We start from the raw sequence: 7,162 nt of genomic DNA, 5'->3' as shown, positions 1-7,162 counted from the left end.
CTCTCTGCCTCCCCTCCCTCCCTTCTCCCCCCCCCCACTCCTTTCCTCCACCTCTCCCTCTGGGTCTCCCTCTCTCCTTCCCTCCCTCTCTTTTCCTTCCTCCCTTCTTCCCACCCTCTGTCCCTTCCCCTCTCTCCCTCCTTCTCTTCTCCCTCCCTCCCTCCCTCCCTCCCTCCCTCCCTCCCTCCCTCCCTCTCTCTGGCAATGTCTCATAGATCCCTGGTTGGCCTCTAGCTCTCTAAGTAACTAAGGATGACCTTGAAGTTCAAACCCTCCTGCCAAGTCTGCAGGTGAGGGTTACCACACCTGGTTTGTGTGGTGCTAGGGGTGAAACCCAAGGCCCCCTGCATGCTAGGCAAGCAATCTACAAACCGCACCCTCTAGTCCTCAGCCTTCACTTCTGAAATCACTGTATATTTAATACTGTTGCATTTCAACACTCCCACATCACTCTCAGGGACAGGAGATCTCTCCCGTCCCCAGCATGCTTCCTTTTGTCAGGGCTGTGGCTTTTTCGGAAGTTCTGTGTGTCCCCAGCCTCTCCATTACAGGAAAGGGTGGCAGGATAGGCTGGTACACTGGTAACACACACAGGCACGTAACCACATCCGTGTAACTTCACCTCAGGGCGGCAGTCCCGTAAGTCAGCTCTGTCTCCTAGATGTAACAGACTGACCAGGACCAATCGCTTCCTGTTTGTTCCTTTGGCCAATAAAAGGGGTCATGAGTACCAATTCTTTGCTGAGACAACAGCAAACAAAACAAAACAAAACAAAGCAAAACCAGCCTTACAATTCTCCAGTTTTTACAGCTTCTCTCTTGTAATTTATTCTTTAGAGCAACCATATAATTTTCAAAAATTACAAACTGGATAATTTTGTAACCTCACTTCCCAATTGAACCTAGCCTATGATTCCCCATTGCATATAGAAACTGTCCCATATGGTTCAATACAGTCTTCAGGGTCGAATATAACCTTGCCCCCCCCGACTCTCCCCCTCCCTCTCCTCCTTCTCCCCTCCCCTCTCCCTCTCCTCTCTCCCTCTCTCCCTCTTTCTCTCCCCCCCTCCTTGATTTCATCTCTGTCCCCTCTGTCCCAGCCATTCAAGTTTTCTGTCTGCCTCTGCACCCAGGGCTCCTCGTTTCTGACTGGAAGTGTTTGGACTTGTTTTAACCTTTTCTCTATAACTCACAGGCCCTCCCTAGATGTCCGTGTGACTATTCGGAGCTCAGATTAAATGTCATTCTCTCAGAGAGCCTTTCCTGGATTTCTCGCCTTCAACTTAGACCCACACGACTCAGACTGTTTTCTTTATGGCATTTGTTGGCGATGCGGGCTTTCACTATAGTTTATCTGCTGATCTCTACAGGCGTGTGGTCCATGGGGACAGAGATCTCATATGGTTTATCTCTATGGTGTTTATGGCTGTACAATGAACCACCCCAGAGCATGGTGATTAAGTATAGTTTGTTAAAATGATGTCCAGCTGAATTAGCCTCTTTTGACTCTTTAAGCTATATCTTCCAGCATTGATTACTTCTGTTGAGGGTGATGGAGTGTCTAAGGCCCCAAGTCAGATTCAGCATAGTCTCTCACTTTCCTGAGGCTCAGAATTAGAGCGTTGGTATCTTTGGTACCTTGCTATCCCAGACTCAGAAACGGTTTTCACCACAGAAGTTACTGAAGGCGGTCTTGTTCTTCCTAGCAATCACTCACCAGCTTCCTGACTCTCCATGATGCTATGGGCTGGACTTAGTTAAATATGAGACATTATTTCAGAGAGTTTATTCATTTACTTTACTCGATTTACTGAAATTTCATTGAGTTACTAACATGTGTATAATGTACGTTGTATGTGTATTAATGTTTATGTGTGCATGAGTCTATGCGTGTGTGCAGGTGCATGTCTGTCTAGGGATACATGTTCATTTTCAGAATCTTCCTCAACTCTTGCCCACCTTGAATATTGAAGCAGGGTCTCTTGCTTGAGCCTAGAGCTTGCCAATATGTCTAGTTTAGCTGGCCAGCTTACCCTAGGAGCCTCTGTCTCCATCTCTAGAGATTAGAGACACAAGGGCCAGCATTCACAGGGATGCCGAGGATCAGGACTCTGGCCCTCACGTTTGCATGGCTGGATGCCTTTACCCACGGAGTCATCATCTCATCCCTTCAAACGACTTTATGTTTTATTTCTCCAAGTTACCTTCTTCCTTAAAACCAATGTCTCTGTCCTCAGACCCAAATAAACCAGTCAAAATAAAGGAGAGACTCAAGATGACATTGGTCCCACTTGTCTTAAGCCGAGGTACCATATGGATGACAAGTAGCCGCCAGTTACGATGACAGATGTTAGAGCCAAAGCAATGGCTGAATCTGCCTCACACTTCCGATTCGCTCTAATGAGAATTGTACCTGGGGCTATTCTACCCTTACAGACATCAGTAGAGTAGCCGTGCTTCCTGGTGCCTGCCTACAGGAGCAAAGCTTTGGTCTTTCTTTTTCTGGCTTCTCTCCTTCCAGTTTCATCCAATAGATTTCCTGTCATGGTGGCTGTATTTCTCAAGGACTCCTTTGGTGAAGTTAGGTTTCCATTAGTGATGGTTTTCATGATTTCCCTGTGCACGGTAATAATCTCAGCACTCCGTCACCATGGCTGCGTGGTTTTACTGTTGGAGCTTTGACCAGAGAGAGTTCCGTCAACAAGCAACTCACCTGTGGTAGCCCCTGACCAGCGGAACATCTCCATTTCCAGGTTCTCCATGCTGCTGGTCTCTTGCTTCTTCTCTTTTGGTTTTTCAAGACAGGGTTTCTCCGTGTAGTCCTGGCTGTCCTGGAACTTGCTCTGTAGACCAGGCTGGCCTCAAATTCTACCTGCCTCTGCATCCCAAGTACTGGAATTAAAGCTGTGCTACACCATGCCTGGTTGGTTTCTCACTTCTTGTAAATAAGAGGCCATAGATGCTGATGAGGTGATGACTCTAACATGTAGTTATGTCAGAGAGCTATGGATTGCTAATCCCCAGCAATCAAGCCTTGAACACTCAATGAATTAGACTTTTGGTATTTTTTTTCCAATGTCAAAGCTCAACCATGTGGCCTTGAATATGCCAGGGAAGTGCTTTACCACTGTGCTATACCTCCAGACCTACTGCTCTATTCTCTGAGTGGGAACAGTTGGAAGATCCACCAGGGTTCAAGTGAATGGGGAAGTCAATTTCACTTATCAAACAAACAAACAACCACATGTTTTCTTTAAAAAAATGTTTTTACAGTTATTCCTCTGTGAGGGTTTGTGTGCAAGCATGTGCCATTGAGATGACAGTTAAGAGGACAACTTGCAAGAGTTTCGCCATGTGAGTCCCGGGGATAGAACTCAGATCTTCATGGCTTGCAGCAAGCACCTTTATCCACTGAGCCACCCCAGTAGCCCCAGTTGCACCTCATAAAGGGGGAATAGCTAGGTCATACTGTAGAAGAAATATGGAAGGGAGACATTGTTGCCACAGTCTTTAGAAAACAGTCTTGCATGTTGCAGTTTCAACATCCCTTCTTGTATCAGCGGTGTTACGGATACAACAAATATTTGTTTAATGAGTGAATTAAATGGGGAGGAAAAACCCACAAGATAATACTAATTACATAGGTTTGAAGCACTTTTACTTTATTTTTTTTTCTATTTTCTATAGAAACCTTTTTATAATTCATTTGCTGTTAATCTTTGGTATAAAAATGAAGCTCTAGCTAAATGCAGAGTCTCCGTGGTGAAAATTTGGCCCGATAAACAAACAAAGAACTCTTTACAATCTTTGGCAAAAACAATTTTACTTTCTTAATCCTGATTTTCAGGGTTAGAGAAAACAAACAAACAAACAAACAAAACCCACAACTTCACTGTGGCATGTAGCAGAGATTCTGTACCGAGGGATAATCTGACTGTAGCTATGAAACAGCCTCTGGGGACCTTTGCAAAGGAAGACTCAGGTGCCAGCTGGATTAGGGGACCTGTGATAGGACAGTGTCTTGGGGGAGGTCTGTGCCTTGCAGAGCAAAGGCTATGGCTAGGACTAAGGCCAGAAGGACACAACTCATTAGACTGGAGAGGTACCTTAGGGGTTAAGAGCACTGGCTGTTCTTCGAGAGGACTCCAGTTTGACTCCCAGCCTTTGACCTCACAGAGCTAATGTCTCACAACTGCCATGAGCTCTAGTCCCAGGGGATCTGACATCCTTCCCTGGCCTCTTTGGGCACCCAGCATGCACTTGGTGCACAGACACACCTACAGGTAAAAAACTCATACATATATAATGTTTAAACTCATTTAAAATAAAAATGAAACCAGACTAACGAGGCCAGTGTTTTTCTTATGGCAACAGAGGGTCAGCAAAGTTTACACACAGGGAATCCACACAGAGAATCCTTACCTGTTCAAGGGTGGTTTCTTGCTATGGATTGGAACCAATACAGGAAGGGTATAAAGTCTGATGGATAACAGAGCTAGGTCTTCCTCTTCCTTGTCTTCAGTTCCCAGAGCAGCCAAGAATAATCACCTGGAAGAACTGTTCTAAAGGTTAAGAGACAGGTTCTGAAAAGCGTGATAGCCAGGAAGTGGGTACAATGAAAGTTATTTTTAGAATGAGTTATTCCATTTATCCATTCAACAAATATTGCTCAAGTGCTTATGACCACAATGCACCTGGCAAAGGCTTAAGGAGATGCCAGAGAACCCAAAGCATTCCTGATGACCTACAAGGGAGAGGCGACTCACAGTGAGTCCATAAACACAGTGTAGCCACTGGTGGCGAGTGCCATGGAGGGTGGGAAAGCTGAGTGGGGAGGGGGGGTGTGGCTCTGTTTTCCATGCAGCCATCTGCCAAGGGCTCTAGAGGAAACTGCATTGGGCTGAGCCCAGAACATAGGGAAGATGTAAGCTGGTGGCTTTTTGGTGAGAGCGAATGCCAGGCAGAGGAAGTGATAGGCACGGAGACCCCAGGGCAAACAGTGTGGAGGGCAGAGGGAGAAGGCTGGGAAACCCAGGCTCAGAAGGGGACAGGGATCAAGTGAGGCAGAGTCTGGGAGCTCACTTTAGCATTTAGGATTTTATTCTACAGGTGGTGGGCAGCCACTGGGAAATTTAAGCAGCAAAGCAGCATAACCTGGTGACAGCCCCCACTGCCTTGTGGGGAGCAGACCCTCAGGAGGGAGGGCACTGTAATATCTTATGGGAGGCCATGTCCAGTATTCCCTGCTACTAAGCCCTACTCAGTGCTCTTTGCTCTCTCTTGTCCTGTCCTGTCCTCTCCCCTCCCACCCCTCCCCTCCCCTCTTCTCTCCTCTTCTGCTCTATTCTGTCCTCTCCTGCCCTGTATCCTCCCTCCCCTCCCCTTCCCCTCCTCCCCTTTCCCCTCCCCTCCCCTCCCCTTTCCCCTCCCCTCCCCTCCCCTTTCCCCTCCCCTCCCCTCCCCTCTCCTCCCTTTTGATGGTTCCTTTTTGTTTCTTTGAGCCAGGGTCTCTTGCACCTTCACCTCTCCCCAGGATGGCCTCTCTAGGCTGCTGGGGATGATCTTGAATTTCTAATCCTCCAGCTTCTACCTCCCACATGCTGAGGTTACAGGCATGTGACTGGTTTATGCAGTGCTGGGGATGGACAGAGAGGGCTGACTGCGCACTAGACAAGCACTCTACCAATTGAGCAACATCTTCAGCCCTGTGCTTCCGCGCCCCCCACCCCCAAGCACCCCCAGCCCAGAACCTAGGGTATAGCTGTCAACAAAACAAGCAAACTCTTGGCTTCCTAGACTTTATATTGCATAGTGAAATACAGCCAGATAAGCAAGCATGAACAGCACTCATGGCTTCTCACCTGGTAAGAGTAGCCAGGGGAGAGAACCACAGGTGTATAGACATCAGAGCAGGGGGAGCTGTGATCTTAAATGGAACCATCAAAAAGTGTCTCACCGAGGATGCTGAACAAGTGTTGACAGCCTCTGAGGTGGGGGAGGGGCTGGAGCTTTGGGCAGAAGGGAACCAAGGAGTCCAGAGCACTGAGGCGGGAGCGAGCCGGCAGGCTTCAAGGAGATCGGTTTATCCAGCCCTGCTAGACAGCGCTGGAAGGAGAAGCAGCAGAAGAGGAGACTGGAAGCTGGCGGGATGGGCCACCACAGGCTCTGGCTCTTACTTGCGGTGGGAGCTGAGGAGCGCTGGTCTGGAGTGCATTTGAAAGGACGTGAGGTTACTGGGGCAGCTTGCCACTTCAGTAGCCTCGCCTCAGGCCAGTTGGCCAGCGTGGTGGTTTCTTCAGGATTGAATTACAGCTGCCTCGTGTCTGCCTGTAGCAAGGACTGGACTATAGCTGCTGGTTCATGTCTGCTGTCTGCCTGCCTAGAGGACTGGTCTGCAGCGACTGAATCGTATTTGGTGTTTGCTATGGGACTGAACTGCTGCCCAAGAAGATCAAGCTTGCCCCCAAAGAACTACAGCTGAACAGGTCCACTTCCCTCAGATCCTAACAACTTTTCTCTTCCACAACCTCTGCTGGGTGGTGGGCGAGAGGAGAGATTGGACCCTTATTAAAAGTAAGTTGCAAAAAATTTATATCTACATGTCCTAACACATTTATAGGAGCAGAATACCTGTTTCTGACCACTTTATGACCTTCCCAAGACGGTAGGAATGATCCCTCTACTGTCTGTCTGCAAGATGAATACACACGAGCCCACTATGCATGAGCAGATCACCATGCCTAGTGCAGTCCCAAGAGCTAAGAGCAAGCTACTCCGTACCACATCTGTCAGACTGTCGGAGGCTCACTCATATAATGTGGATTAGACTGCCCCCCCTCCCCGCCCCCTCCATCTCCCAGACTCTCCCAGACTCTGCTCCTCTGTGCTCAAGCATAGGCCCTGGAAAGCCTTGCTCAACTGGAGTTGTTTCTTCCTTCATCACTCCTATCTTGAGTTCTGCAGGAGAACCTGGGCTGATCCGGTAGCAACTGAGGATGCCCACCAGGCCTTTGGCTTCAGTTCCTGGGAGACAGGATAGGCAGGTTAAAGTGGTGGGGATCAAGAACATGACTTAGGGGTCTGGGGAGATGACTCAGTGGTTACAGCATCTGCCCCACCAATGTAGGGATCAGCGTTTGGATTCCCCAGAAGCTGCATATGT

Source organism: Mus caroli, unplaced genomic scaffold, assembly GCF_978045245.1.
Source record: "Mus caroli unplaced genomic scaffold, Mus_caroli_1 scaffold_2, whole genome shotgun sequence".
Classification (NCBI taxonomy): Eukaryota; Metazoa; Chordata; class Mammalia; order Rodentia; family Muridae; genus Mus; species Mus caroli.
This window is presented reverse-complemented; position numbering follows the sequence as displayed.